This window comes from Oenanthe melanoleuca, chromosome 8, assembly GCF_029582105.1.
Source record: "Oenanthe melanoleuca isolate GR-GAL-2019-014 chromosome 8, OMel1.0, whole genome shotgun sequence".
Classification (NCBI taxonomy): domain Eukaryota; kingdom Metazoa; phylum Chordata; class Aves; order Passeriformes; family Muscicapidae; genus Oenanthe; species Oenanthe melanoleuca.
In genome coordinates this window covers 22,129,266-22,145,267 of record NC_079342.1, presented here as the reverse complement: position 1 = coordinate 22,145,267, position 16,002 = coordinate 22,129,266, and the positions used below count along the sequence as shown (strand labels likewise).

The window sequence follows — 16,002 nt, the reverse complement described above, 5'->3', positions numbered from 1 at the left end:
GTATACATTATAGAGAGAGGCAAATATCTTATGTACTGTGTGGGGGGCATGTCCCTCATTTATTAGAGGATGTTCTTAAGCTTCCTTGCTCAAACCTTGGCAAATGCCATTACACCTGAGAGCCTTTTTTGTGTTCACATCCTACTGAATTTAGTTTTCTCCTTCCTGCCTCCCTTTTTTTTTTTTTTTTTTTTTTTTCCGTTGAAAATGTTATTAACTAGAGCATTAAATGCTGGCCTCAGCAGGGCCTTCTCCATATGTTTGCAACAAATGTTTCCTCCACAGACAGAGGATGTATGTGTGTGTGAGAGCATACACATATAATGGGGCAACTCCCAGATCCAGCCTCCCTGGGAGGCAAAACTCAGGCACTTGAAAATGCTTATCAGCTGAAGCAATTCAGATGGAAACAGATTGTAACAGCTCCGGATGCACCTTTCGCCCAGGGTGAGGAGAAGGCTGCAAGCACCACCAACAGATTTTTCTCCCCTGTGATGCCAGCTCCTGGGGGGTCCCAGCCTGGCAGGTTGGATTTCAAAGCTGGTCAGACTGGCTTGTCCCTCCTCACTCTTTCAACCCAAGTTCTGTGCACAAAACATGTTTTTTACCATCCAGGACTTTGATCCCTGTGAGCAGTTGGGAGGATGTAGAGCATCTGCCTATGGCATTCCTGAGCATCTCTGTGTGGAGGCTGTGAGGTTGGTGGGTGCCATGAGCCCTGAGCTGCAGCATTCCCAGAAAACAGCCCTTTCCCGTAAGAGAAAAGGTTAGAGACTGGTGAAATGCAATCCCCATGTTAGCAGCTGGAACTGGGCATTGCTGCATTGTTCCCTTCATATCAGTACTGTGTGCATTGGCTGTTGAGGAAATAGCAAAGGCAGAGTTAATTGCAGCTGTTTTGAACTGGAAATACCAAGTAATATTCATCAGTCAGATCCCCCTTTCACTTCGTAATTAATTCATGTGCTAACCCTTATTTTATATGAAAGTGTGGTCTTCACAGTGATGTACTTTGAAGAACTTAACTTTTATTTTGTGTATGCTCATCAGCTGCTCCACCTCCATAATTTGTTTTACTGTGGCTGTTGCCCAACAGTGAAGGTTTTGTTTCTGCTTCCAGCTCAGCAATTCAAATTTAAATGGGGAGAAGCAAATAGAGTTACAAATAATATGCTTTGGTACACATTTTCATGAGGAATAATTGTTTGAACTAAAAGCTTTCAAGATTCATTAAGCACTGGGCGTTTGTGGAAAAGCTATCAGAGCATTTATGAATAATGGAACATGAGTAACTATTGCACAGTGAACTCTGCCCTTTTAGATTATGCATATATTTGTGACCCTAATTGTGTACTAGCATAACATCTCCTGAATCAGCTTCTTACTGTCGCAAGGAGAGGAGTAGAAGCAAGAAAATCTCATTTCCTTAATTATGTTGGTTCCCAAGTAGTTGTAAAAACCTATAAAACAGATGTCAAAATTGAATGCTAAATGTTAACATTAAAAACATATTTTTAAATTGGGAGAACCACGCTTCCTCTGACTTGAGACTGGTATATTTATGCTGCATAACTTCAGGGTGATGGAACAAAATGTACAGCCTGTGCTACAAACCATATGTAGGACACTGCAGTTGAAATTATTTGTTTGGCAAAAGTTAAGGATGGAAAGCCCAACCTAGGATACCTGCTCTGCACCTGGTGAAATGTCAGGGGTGTATCAACATGTCTTTGGGAAAGCTACATTAGCCATAAGCTATGTAGGCCATTTCAGTCAAGTTCAAGTAAAAATAACCCCATACTGTAAGATACCCACTTGTGTTCACAGGTTTTATATACGTTACAAACTGCCTTAATGTTCCAAACACATTGAAAAATGAGGCGAAATATAGCACAAAGCTTCAAAGATGTCTTTGGCTGTATCTGCTAGTGATACCTATAGATATTTTTATTTATACTCTCTTCAGAAATTCTTCAGTTTTGCCTGCCTGTAGTTTACAAAGGCTGTCTGGTCTCTATTCTGGAGCTGCATGGCCTGGTTTTACCAAAAACCCCCTGAGTTCTGCTAGGATTAGTGCTTGAGGATGGTGTGCAGCAGACCTGGTGCATTCAGGAGGGATTTGAGTAGTTTGAAGCTGAAAGGGGGGGGTGGAGCAGCTGTGAGGTTTTATAAAGGTGATACCTTTGCTTGCTGTCATGTTTGTATGTAGGCAGAATCACTGATGGTGATTGGGAGCCTTTCCCCATGAGATCAATAGCAAATGCTCTGGTGAATGCAGTGGAAGTAAAAATGGGCCAGTCCTCTGGAAACTTGTGCTCTTTAAGGGTAATTCTGAAAGCATAGCCAAATTAATTGCAGCATCTCTTGAATTACTGTCAGACGTTAGCATTTGAATATTTTCTTTATATTAAAAGCATCTTCTTGCTTCCCCAAAGCAGTTCCTGTCTGCTCCCCTTCAGTGTATTGCTGCCTTTACACTGGCCTGCAAGCATCTGAGGATTTCCCTGCACTCAGGATGCCTTTGGAAGCCGACTCACACCTTTGGTTTTACAGTCCATGCTCTGCTGCGGGGGCTCTCCGTCTCCTGCCCCGCTGAGCACAGCCAGGAGCATCCGTGCTGCTCTGCTGGACGGGGGCTGCCCTGGAGATGCCTTGTCACCTCCTTATTTCCCACCTCACATTTCCTTTTGAAGTGACAGACAGACTTTTGCTTGATGGAACCAGCCAGTCACTGCTCCAAATAACCAAGGCCTAGGCTAAACTGTTGGTTAGTTTATTTTCCAGTGATCCTTTCCTGTCTGTTTTAGAGCTACCTTAGTACATCTCAGTATTTAATTGTTTGTGAAGCACCTGAAATTATGTAATAACTTCAGGACTCATTTTTGTAATATCAATTTGCAGTGCCTAGATAAATGTTCATTTTCATTTTATGGCTTTAATAGCTGTTCTAGAAGGGTAGTATCAGTGGTTTGGCAGCACTGGTGGTGCATCAGCATCTGTTTCCCTTTGAAGCACGTGCCCTTCTGCCTGTGGGGACCTGATCCTGCCCTGAGTTAGTGGGTGAGTGGCTCATGGAGGAGGCACACGTGGAAGGGTAAATCTTTCTTGGACACTTATTCTCATGTTTTGAAATGGGCTTGGGCACAGATGAGAACAGAGCTGTCATCTGTGTGACTATCCAGGATTTGCTCTTTGCTTCACAGACAGATAATTCCCCTTTCTTTTCTTCCTTTCATCCTTTCAGAGACCCAAATTTCATTTAGCAGCCTATTGCTACAGAGCCAGCAATGGACTCTGCAACACTGTCCTGAGATTTACTGTCTCCTGGAAATGACGTTACACTTCTAGTCTGAACTTACCTTCAAGCTAAAGTCACTGGAGCACAGTAGAGTTGCCAGCTCAACTAAGTGAACCTTCTAATGCTCTGGTTTTGTTTGCTAGGTAGGTGCTCCCAATCAGTGAATGAAATTATTCTTCCCATCTGCTTCGATAAGCTACAAATCTTGTTATTTCTGCAAGGCTCATAGCACACTAAGAAGAACAACTTAGCTTAGCCTGACAGGATCTCATTTTATAAACTGCTGCTGCTTGTCTTTAATTTTAAGACAAATGTAATTCACTGCCTTAGCTTAGCGAGAACTGGTATTAGGTTGACAGATCAACAAGCACTTATTCACTGTATTTAAATTCTGACATAACGTTAGCTTTCTTTGAGTCTCCTGAAATGACACTGGTATTCTAAGATTTAATGAAAATAACCTATTTTTTTGTTGTCTCCCCTCAGCCAGCTCTTTTAAACTCTTGAGTTACTTGCCTTAAATATTAAATTTACTAAGTGCCATGGAACAGCCTTGTGTTACTCAGTAAAATTGAAGTATTTTGTTATCTTCTGTTGTGGAATGGAAGCTATTTTTGAGCACTTTCTACATTATTACTGTCACTTTTAGTGTTTTAGAAAATTATTTTAGTCTTTAATTTTTCTGCCTGGAAAACAGCTTCTTGTATTACCTTGCTGCTTTCAAGTATTCCTGCCCTGCATTTTTTGCATTAATTTGCTTTTTGACTTTCCTCTCTTCTTTATGGGGGTTTTCCATTAAAAAAATTAGTCTGCAATTTTATTGGCTGTGGAATGAACTTCAGGTGGAGTATTTGATCCTGTAAGTGTGAGGCCAAGGATTCAGTCCATCTTTGGTTTGTAAATTGTTTTCAAGCAGAATGTCCTGTGTATTATGAAGCAAGTTAATGTGGTAAATGGGTTTACTGATTTAGCTGGCACAGGCTGAAGAAGCACTTGAATATCAAAAACATGCTAAGGAGGGCATATATGTCCAAGGAATGCTAGTAACTGTTCCATTATTATTATTCATTTTCCAGTGAAGTGATTTAGTAATGGACCTTCACTGCAAAGATAATTTAGCTGCTAAATTATATCTGAATTACACTCTGTACACAGCCTGTTGGCACTTCTGTTGAAAACAGATAAAGTTTGAATACATTTGGTAAAGGAAAGCACATTAGTGAATAGAAATTAGTTTAGTTCTGCTAAACCCACCAACCTTTTAAATATTTCTTATCTTTTTTCTTTTTCTTTCCTTTTCTATTTTCTTTTTTAAAATTGTTTTTTGGCTGTCTGATTTCATGCAGCTTTCCCCACTCACGTCACCTGAACCAGCAGGGCTGTTGCTGGTTCATCTGTTCTTTGTGGGAGAGTTTCTTTGTGCCATCCATGGCTATGGATTAAGAGCTTTCAGTGCATTACTGACAGTGCAATGTTGCTGAACTTAGCAACAAGCTTTTTCTCTCAAGTGTTTTTAATGAAACAGAAGTTTCTTGTTGCCATCTAATAGGTTTAAATGCTACTAAAAAGAAATCCCCTCCATTGCAGTTAATCAGATTTTGTTTGCTCCCCGTGATAACATAAGCTTGCTAGTTCTGACATGTTGAGGGAGATGAGACCTGAATGTTTAATTTTAAAAAGAAAGGCAGGAAAAAAAATGGGGTATGTGTGGGAAAACTTCCCTTGCAGTTCATAAAACCAAGAAGGGGGAGAAAAGAGGGTGCAGTAATTAATTTTCTTCCTTTTACAGTTCGTCTTAGAACAGAATGCATGAAAAATACTTGCAAATTTATACACAGTAATGTGATTATATTTTCACAACAGTATAGCTTTGCCTCAAAATTAATATCAGAAATTTGCTTTCTTTTTTTTCCAAGACCTATAGCTAGAATAACATTTGCCAAACACTCCTGTTTTTAACTACTTCCCTAAAGAGAAGCTTGGGAATTCTCCAAGGATTACCATACTGCTGACTTCAGAAAAAATTAGCGAGCACAGAAAGAAATTTATTTGCAACCCAGGCAGCAAGAGAAGAACAAATCCCAAGTGATCACAGGAACTGCTGACACCGAATTGCCTGGAAACAACATGTTTGGTGCATTTTGGGGTTGGGCTGTTGTGTGACACGGAGAGGCCCCTGGGCTGGAGTGAGCCAGGGGCACCTGCAGCAGGAGATGGAATTGTCTGTGCCTTGAATGATTAAGAGCTTGATTCTCACAGTTTATCAGTTCTAAACATTATACATAGCTGGTAGTAATTGTATAGCAAGCGCTCATCTGACACTTCAGATTTATCTGACAAGCTTGTCCATGTTTTAACCTTTTGTTAGTCTGTGACCTTTTCATCTGGCCACTTCTGTGTGCAGTTGATGGGAGTTATTTTATTGCTTGTTTACTACATATGCATTTTTGGTGAAAATGAGGTAGGGACCGTTTGGAGACCACTGGAAAATGTCGAAAGGGAATTGCCAGCTTTGCATTTGGTGGAGAGACTGGATAATGTTTGTTGAAGATCTAATAACCAGGTGTAGTATTAAGATGAAGAGCAATATTCCCTCCTTCCCTGTAACTCCGTGCTCTACAAATGAGGCTCAGATGGTAGGGAAAGAAAATAGCCCAGGAATATATAAGTCTATTATGCTGTAAATACACAAGGGAGCTCAATTAAGATTGTTCAGGAAATCTTGCTTGACAGTTTGCTTTGAATGTGTGATTTTATAAATTAATGCTCTTTTAGAGCAGTAGTTTCTAAACTACTGTGTGTTTTCTAAAGAAGTGTGTAATATACTTGCTTCAGGGGGAAGCTGCAAGCAAGAACTGTGAGATGCATTCAGCTCACACAAGAACTGCTCTCACAAGATGCTGATCTTGCTACCAGAGGAGTCTGAGTTGTGCTGGAGGCTGGTGTGTGATGGCAGCCAGGTTTGTTTGGGTCTCTGGCTGTTGGGAGAGGACCCATGTGCTCCTTGGTCATACCTGATTCCTGCTGAGCAGAGAAATCCCACTACTGGAGTACTGGGTGGCCCTTGTTCTTACAAGCCTATATTTTGTCAGCAGTGTTGGGAGGGGAGGGTGGGTATGAAGGGATTTGCTGTGCAAACCTTTGGTGGTGGCAGCAGTGAGGTGTTGAGCGTTGTCCAACCACTGCTGCTCCATCTGGGAGGAAGTTTAAAACCTTGGGTGGATGAAAAATGGAGGCCTGGATCATCCTTCCTCACATAAAGGCATCAGTTTAAGGCACTGTTAATGTCACAGCTTTGGTGAGACTCCAGCCCCCCACAGGAGCATCTCTAGACCACGAATTGGTTTGGTTCCCCAGGCTCTGCAGGGACAGATTTGTTGGGCTGTGTCTGTGGTACCTGTGATCTGGGGGTTGTTTAAAGATCACCTTGTTGTCCCTTTAGAACTTTCTTTCCTCTGCTACCTGGGAGTGAGAGGTGATCCCCTTCAAATAAATAAATGGAATACAGAGTTCAGTTCTGTCATCATAGAATGATATTGAACAACGAAGGAGTATTGCCCCACCACATATTATGCTGCTGTGCCTTTTGAACACAGGATTAGTGAATTGTCCTGATTTCTGACTTTTGTACTTAGTCCTTGAGGACTCACAGGTCATCCTCACAAAGGGGAAGTACGTACATGTGTGGATACTTACATGTTTACACCTATGTGTTTGAAAAAGTAGGTGGTTGCTTCTCTTGAGTCCAGCAGAGTCTTTCCTCCTCTCCTATTTCTGCAAAGAAAGTAATTTGCTTGTGATCCATTAATGTGCAATGTAGTCTTTTAAATGGTTGATTTCTTTATTCTTATTTTGATTTGTTTTTTTACACTGGCATTTTGAAAGTGGGTACCAGTTGGCATTCTGCATAGGGGAACAGAATCATCTGCTTTGTCAATATTTTACCCTGATGTATCTTGTTCAATGTAAGTTGAAATTAATTGCCTTTTTTCTTTCCTCCACAAAACCAATTACAATTCTGTCATCTATTTAGGATTAATATTAATAAATGTATCCCTTTTTCCAGATAAATATTCCACTTAGTACACAGGTATTCTACTTAGCAGAGGCTTGTGTGTGGGAGAAGTTACATTGATTTCAATTAAATCATTCTTTACTATTGTTACAGAAGTTTGTGTTTGTGTCCTTAATTTGAGTTGAATGTGACTTACATTGATGTAGTTTAAATAATTTCATCGCTTAACATAATTACTATTGCGAAATGAAGATTACAAATGTCCAGTTGAATGGATGGGGTTCCCTCCCCCCATAAGTTCTACACTGTGATACTGGTACTAGAAATATTTAAACATTTTAAATGTGTTAGGACAGTGAAAGAGTGAGAACCTTTGGTGAAACCCAGGATAATGGGAGAAAGGATCAGGATTTTATTTATGTGAATAGAGACTCTCCTGTCTTAGTTTTGAATACCAGATCCTATTTGCATATTTTGGATGTTTTGAGTGGATTGATTTTATTGAGGGTGGAAAGGACAGGATAGCTATATATTTTACTTCTTCTCTCTCTCCTGGACTTTGTGTTTGGCTGTATTTTAGAAGGAATGGACTGATGAGAAAGTAAAGTTAAGCAATGGCAATTGAAATCAGGATTTCAAATGTCTTCAAGTCTGAGGATGTTTAGCTTTTCTTAATAATACAGGAGAGATATTTATAAATCCCTCACTTTATCACTTTCAAAGGTATCACAGCTTGTCAGAACTGCCACTAATTGTTGTCCCTTTGTGCCATTGCCAGCTGTACTGTCTCACCCTTGGACCTCTGCAGGCCCTGAGGGACACATGGAGCACTAAGCACGAATTGGTCCTGATTATGTAGTATTGATCCATACAAGCAGGTAAAAAGGAAAATGTTGGAGGCTTTTGCAAGGACTCACATCTGTCAAAACTGCAGGTTTCTGGGGTTCCTTCTGTTTTCCTTTAGTCTGAGTTTGCTTTTTTATTTTCAGTTCACTAAGTACAGGACTTGGCCCTCAGCCCTGAGTCCATGCAAGTGGAATGTGGTTTTTACAAGACTGTGATGTGACCTTCCCAGTAATTGGTCTCAGCAGTATGGAAGTTTTCTCCCCACACACATCCCATGCTTAGAATATCAGCTCTGAAGAGTTTGCTTTTATTTTTTTAGTGAGGTTAAACAAGATGCGAGTATAGTTTGCATTAAAATAGCTATATATAAATTAGTCATCTGCTTCTAAAGTGATCAAAATACTGCTGGGAGGGAAAAAAAAAGTGTTCTCTAATCTATATACACATTGAAGAATACTTTTGTTTGGCTCAGGAAAGCACTCAGCATGAATTCCCTCCTACCCAAGTACTCCAAGAGCTGATGTTACAGTGAACCAGTCATGTGGCAAATTAAAAAGTCTGGTGGACGGATGATATGGTTCCGAGAACTCAATAAAACTTATTACCTACAAGACTGATCTTTCTATTCCAGTGACATATGTGCTGCTACTTCTGCAACAACAGGAATAATTAAGGAAAAAAAAATTACTGGTTTACTATTTTGAGGCTTCATTTTAATGGAACAAAAGAACTAATTTCTACCATGGTATATACAGGATTAAATGGAAATCTCCCCTCCATTGCCTTCCCAAAAAGATGTAAATTTCCTAGTTGAAATCATGCTTGTTAAGCTCAAGTGATGATGGAGGCGTGAATATATTAAGGGAAAACCTGAGAGGCTGAAGTAGACAGGAATGATTTGACTATGCTCATCAACAATATGAATGCATCAGTTTAATATGGAAAAAAGCCTCATTGCATTTAGACCTAGTGGCAGCTGAGAAACAGTTTGTTTTACCAGTGAATCAGCTGATCTCAAAAAACTTCCACATGGGATAATTTCAAAACAGAGCAAGTTCTGCCATGTATCTCTGGTCCATGAACTGATTGGTGTTATGGGATTATCCAGGATAGGAAACAGTAAGGAAAACATTCCAATCCCAGCATCCCAAGTCAGGCAGACCCCTGAATAAGAGTTGTTTTGAATACTGAGGTAAATATGATGAGAACAGTGTAGGAAATCATAACTGCTCTTTGAGAGTCTCCTCCTCTGCCAGCCTGTGTTTGCTGTGCCCCGGGGTACCAGTGGGAGCTGCAGAAGTGATGCTCACTCTTTGCCATTTTGAGATGTATTTGAAGTTCAGCCTGCAAGAGGAGCACTGACTTCAGTACTACAAACAGGCTCTGGTGCCTGTTGGTCAGCCCCTGTAAGGGGGCTGTGTAGGGTGTTGACTGAAACCCTGTATTGCTTTCTGTAGTCTTCTCACAAGAGAATGCCAGAGAACTCCTTGAAGTTGAACTTGCAGGCTGTGTGCAGAGGGAACCTGCAGAGGCCAGCTGGCAGCCTTACAAGTGTTGTAAACACCCTCCTGTTCCTGGGATAGTAGGGAAATAATTTTAGCTCCGTGGTTTTTTTTGGTTTTTTTTTTTTTTTTTTTGGGGTTTTTTTTTTTTTTTTTTTTTTTTTTTTTTTAATTTGGGGATGTTAGGAGGGAAAGATCTCTAAGATCACCAGGTCCAGCTGTTAACCCACTACCACTGCTAAACCACATCCCCAAGTGCCACATTCACGCACTTCCTGAACACTTCTGGGGATGATGATTCCACCACTTCCCTAAGAAACTTATTACAGTGCCTGAATCCTATGATTGTGTATGGGAATTGGAGTATATTTTTACATCTTAGAAAAAAAAGCTGGTTTTTGTCCTTATTGATACAGGTTTAGGCTTGTGCTGTAGCATCTATTTCTATATAAGTCATTCAAAGCAATTGTCATCATTTGGTATAGGCCTTAAAATTAATAGGTCATTCTAACTCTAAGCAAAATTACTTTTATTTTCATTTCTACTTGTGGGAGCATTGTGTACACCAAGAGAAATTCTCATTATATGCTTTTATTTCAGTGTTTTTATGCCAGCAGCACAACTTTGTGTCCTTGATCTTCTCTTTCTGCCTCTGAGCCGAATAACTTCAAGAAACATTCTCAGCTAATGATGACCATGCAGCAACAGTGACTCTGCAGTTCTGGGAGGTCTCAATTATATCCATAAAATCAAGAGCTTGACTGTAAGAAGTATTTTGGGATGTTCCTTTTGTTCTGTTGCCTTGGCTTTCTCCCCTCATTTGCTTAAATTGTCTTTAGAAGGATGTGTTTCCTTCGTTTGACTAGCAGGGAGGGCTTGCATTGCTGGATTCTTTTTATAGTCAGTTCTGCTCTTCAACAGAATTTGCAGATGGAGTAATTGCTGTGCACACAGCACCAGCTCCCTTTGTTCCTGCCCTGACAGGTTGCTTTTCGGTTGACTTGACTTTGAAGTTCTGAGTTCTCATTTCTTAGAAATTTGTTGTGGTTTTTTGACATTGTTTCTTGTATGTTTACGAAGCTTTCCATTCACATTCCCTTCTTGTCACTGCCTTTGCACTGGCTGGTTACGAGAGAGATTTGGGTGTTATAAATAATAAAACAGAACGAGACAGTGCAGTTCAGCAAAGCTCTTGGGAAGCAGCTTTCTTATTAACACTCCTCTTGGTACTGGTGACATGAGGTGGGGATGGACACGCATGGCTGAGGGATGGCATTGTGGGCTTTCCATGGGCTTTGTCTCAGGGTGTGTTTGTGTTGGACAGAGACTGGCTTGAGTTGTTCAGCTCTTACACAGGATCATTGTGGAAGCAGTTCATGTCTGTTAGCTGTGAACAGATGGTAATGCATTATTTTTGGCATGGGGAAGGAAAAGGAGACCTCACGTTGCATATGAATAGACATCTCTGGGGCTTGTCCTACCAAAGAGAGGATGCAAAAGTAAAAGGAGAGCGAAGCTTAGCTGGTCCTTTGTGCCCCACTGTGCCCTTCCGTCAGTCCTGGCTTTATGTCTTGCTTCTGGAAATTCTTTAACCTTACAGTGGATACAAACCCTGTAGGATTGATGAGCATGTTTATTCTAGCTTGTCAAAAAGATACTGTTTGTAATTTTTGGAATAGAAATAGAGATGGGTTGGTAGATAGGCCAGGAAGCTGGGTGAGAAACGTAAGGACTAGCCTGACTGTAGTAGCATAATGTCATTTGGGCTTTTATTATCAGTGTGATTGAGACTGTATTGCGTATTGGCCATTGTGTTACCATAGGCAAAAAGACCATTTCTCACAGTGAGATGTTGCATTCCATGTGTGGGGAAACAGGGGATGCTGCTGTGCTGAGGCTAATGTAATAACTGCTAGAAAAAAGCCCATTACCTGTGTTTCGTGACTAACTGATTGAGAAGACGTTGTGGGGAGTTGGGAGGAAAGATCAGAATTTTGTTTTAGACATACAGACTCTGTGATGAGAACGTTTACAAGGGGCCAAGAAACAGGCTGATCCTTCACCATAGGAAGTTTTTCAATTCCTCCCTCCCCACATGTACCTCCCTTGCTCTGTTTCCTCCTATGTTCACTCACTATTCAGCTTTCAGTCCAGCTCTTGGGATCTGTGGGCTGTGACACGTGTGCCTCGTGACCTCCAAAATATACTGCAAAGCTCCATGGTGGGGAGCAAACCCAGGGGGAAGCAGAAGGAGACCAGGGAATTTGAAATTGGGGTTGTTTAGCTTTTAAGATGGATCCTAGAAGGTGAGTGCAGTTAACAGATGGAAGAAAATCTGAGAAGCTGAGAAACTTCAGGAGTTAATGCATCCTGGGTGAGATGTGGCACTAGAGGTTCATCATTTAAGCTCCCAACAGCATTTTCCAGATTGAGGAATTAGTGATTCAGGGTAGGGAAGTGGAAAGCTCTTTATATTCTGTGCAGAGTCCAGCCTGGGCTTTCAGGACTGAGTGATTGCTCTGCAGCACAAAGCCTGGGAGATTCTGAGATGCATGTGCTGCCTGATTATCTGCAGTTTCCTAGTTGTCTGTCTTTTAGTTTGTTTAAATAAAACTTGACTTGTAGCATGAGATAATTTTTTCTTGGATGCCTTTTTGAAGAGCTCTTCCACAGTTCGTAGGACCCAGAGGTAGTTCAACATCTTTTGCTCAGTGTTGCTGATGCTTGTTAGAAATTAGTATTTGGCAACACTTCTTGATTTTAAAAGCCATTAAAACACTGATTATATATTTTGATTTTAATTCTGAATGTTTTATAGTGGTAGGTTTTTTTGCTTTCAGTCACTGCCACTTTTGGATGTGACTTCTGTGACTGCAAATGTTTTCAGGTCAGATCAGAGTAATGAAATGCTAAGACACAATTGTACATGAGTGTGAAGGTCAGCTCTGACGTTTGCCTTCAGCCTTCTCCTCAGGGAGTCATTATATCATATCTCACACTTTGAGCTAAAGGGTGCTGCTGTTACCAAGCCTGGCCAAGTTAATCACGCTGCTGTGCAGATTTGTATGTTGGCTTTTGACATTAGTGTGCTTCTGCCTTTTAAGTCATCCTCTTGGCTTTAACGGAATGACTATCAGAAGGCGTTAATATGCTAAAATGGTAAAAAAGGAGATTTTATTGTTTTTACTGCAGTATGAATAATAAAAGCAAAAGTTATCAGTTTCTAGCATTTTTAGTTGTTTTTATAAATGACAAAAACTATGCATTAAAAAAAAAAATCAAAATTATGGCACTAAATTTACAGGTACAAGACCTAGGCATGTGTTTTAACCCTTTGATGATGAATGTACCTTGCAGGTTAGTTTGGCTCCAAGTGATTTAAAAGCTGAAATATAGATATGAATTTTGTTGGTTTCTTTGTAGCAGGTATAAATTGATTTGATCTTAAAGATAAAGGGATAGGGGAATGTTCAGTCATGGGCAAAATTATTTTTGGACCAGAAAGAACCACCTTTGCTCTCACAATGTCTTAGGAGGACTTTCTGGCAGTCAGTGGGGCTGAAAACCAGCAACCTGTCTAAGCAGCAATTTAAAATTTACTTTTGCACATCAGCTTGAGTATATCTTTAATTTCTGCAGTTGCTTGTGGCAGGCTTGTTTCTCCCCTCCCTGCCACGTAATACACAATCCAGAGGGAGAAACTCCTTGGTGGTGGTTTCTAATGGTTCTAGTTCTCTGAGAGAAAACTGTAAATCTCTGGGGTGCTCTAGTGTAAATAAACACTGTCCCTTTCTAGCTGTGATAAATTTCTGAACCTGGTGTTTTTGTGGATTCTGTTGGAAAAATGATTATTTGCCTGAATGAGCTCTATAAATAAGCATTCTATATTTTAACAGGTGTGGTTGCCACTGCAGTACAGCTGCTGTACTTGGGGAGCAAAAGGTATTCTATTTTAATGAAGTAGCAGGAATGCTTTGTATTTTTTTGCTTGAATTCAGTGCATAATTGAAAACATATAGGAAATTATTTTGTAGTGTATATACTCCATTATACTTTTCAGTCAGTAGGTATCACACATTATCTTTGTCAAGTAAGTATGAGGAAACAGAGCATGCTCCCAGCAGCAATGGATCTGGCAAAGCTTGTGGGTTTAGTGATAAAATTTCCAATTTCACACTTATTCTCAAATCAAAAGAGACAGGAGATAGCTGAAATGCCTCTGAGGGGGACAACCCCAAATATCTCAAAGTTTAAGAGGGCTCTGTGACTGTTTCCTAAGTGCAGGGTGGATTTATACTGACATATTGCTTTCAGAAAACATTTAAAGTTGCAAAGCAGTATCAGTTCTGTGCAGGTTTTGTCCACCTATTTTGTATCTGCGTTTGGCCAAGGTGTGAATTTTGTACAACAATTTCCTGATGTTTTCTGTACTGAGTTACACACATGTGGTTCTACAGCTGTCACTGATACTCTGTGGACAGAGGTTTGTGGTTGTATCTTGTCCCTTTGCTCGATGATAAATGTGGCATGTTGCTTTTCAGGGGGAAGGTGGTTGTTTTTAAGAACTAATTCAGCTCGTTGGATCCAATGGCAATGTCAGGAGAGGCAAGATGGATAAATCTCTGTCTCACAGGCTCAGGAGCAGAAGCTCTGCACTTTGTTTCACCATTAGGCAGAGTCAGATTCTCCCCTGGTGTATGTTGACACAGGCTCTGAAGTCAGTGAACCTTTCCAATGGTCTCTGCACACAGATGGTTGTCATTACTTCCAGAGGCCACCAAACCTAAGCTCATCAAAGAGTGGAGTGATAAAGCTGGCTCTTGATCTCTGGATCCTAGAGATTGACAGGAGTAGTGGCTGGACCCCCCACGACAATGGAGAGCTCTCCGGCCTAGAAAAATTCCCTTATGGCCTTCTGCTTGCATCAGCAAAATTGGGTGCAATTATTTCTTTCTGTAGCAAAAAAGATATTGAGATGAAGACTTTCCTCTCCAAGTCTGGAAGCAGCAGCTTGGAGTTCCTGGCCTGCCTGTAGAGCAGCCATGACTTGCTGTGCCTTGCAGGGTGCTTTAATTACCCTGCATAGATGATTCTGTAGGAGACCTTATGGAAGAGGACTGGAAGGAATTGTGCGTGGGATTTTCAGGAGATGTTTTCCTTGATCAAAACTATCCAATGGTTTGCAGAGGTGACTTTCTGAAGTCAGAGAAACAGATCCATGAGTAGTGACTGTCAGTGCTCTCATTTGTAGGTGCAAGGATGTGAGGCAAATGCTTGCAAAAGTCTCTGCAGCATCACTTGGCAGATTCATATGCTGCCTCTGAGTACCTCTGCTCTCATTGAGCCTGGGCACACAGTTCCAGCTATTACTTTAATGCTGTGTAAATAGTCTTTGTATTTCAAAGTGATTTTAGATTTTAACAACAGCTCTTTCTGCAAGAGCTGATATTTCTCAGTGTTCTCACAGCATTCAAAATGTCAGAGCCCTTGGGAAATAGCAGGCCTAATGTACAGTGATCAGTGCTAATGAAACTTCTAAGTATTTCTGCTTGTGTCGGGATGTTGAAAATTCTTGCTTTTGTGATTTCCATGCTCTGATTATCTTTTTTTTTTTTTCCCCACCCAGGTTGTTTAATGCATGCCATAACCAGAACATTTCTTTTCTCTGTGTGGAAAACATACTGTTTCTGGGGCAGAAATGCAGAGCTTGTAACCAAAATGCTCACCTCTTCCTAATTATGCTTGGTTTTGATTTTAACTGTTGTTGTTTCTACTGCTAATTGTCTGGTGATCTCAAAACTCACTTCTTGAAGAATGAGCTTTTGAGTGTTGGGGAGGTTTGCTTAACCCAAACAGAAAAGTAATTCTTTGTAATTCACTGTTAGCTCTGAGTCAGTTCGTGCTTGTGGAACTGCCAGATTGACTTAAAGCTTTCTATTGCTTATTTCGGGGGTTTTGGCAAGGAACACATCTGGCACGCTGGGCACCCTGTCCTTCCTGTACAGGAGGCTGATCTTCCTGAGAAATAGACCTTGTTCTATTCTTCTCTACAGCTGCTCTCAGCCTGACTTGCTCTTAAACTTTCGGAGACTCTTTCACAGGCCAGGTCATGTCATCCAGAGCCAGCAGCGTGGGGGGTAAAGTCATCCTGGGTCCCTCTGTTTGGGAGTGCTGCTGCTTTTCCATGCCTGGGATTCCCTTGAGGATGGACAGGTTTCCTTGTTATTCCAGAAAGGTGCACATACCAGAGACTGGCTACATTTGTGTCTTTTTTGGAGACTTCCAGGATTCAAGGGTGCAAGTGTGTCACTGGTATTGCCAAGCCACTTGTCAGTGCTGTG

General features: G+C 40.9%; 1 protein-coding gene across 2 annotated transcripts in view; it reads left to right on the top strand.

The window, feature by feature from the left end:
* LRP8 (LDL receptor related protein 8) overlaps positions 1–16,002 on the top strand; it is a 171,693-nt gene that overhangs the window by 59,655 nt on the left and 96,036 nt on the right. The window lies entirely within an intron of this gene.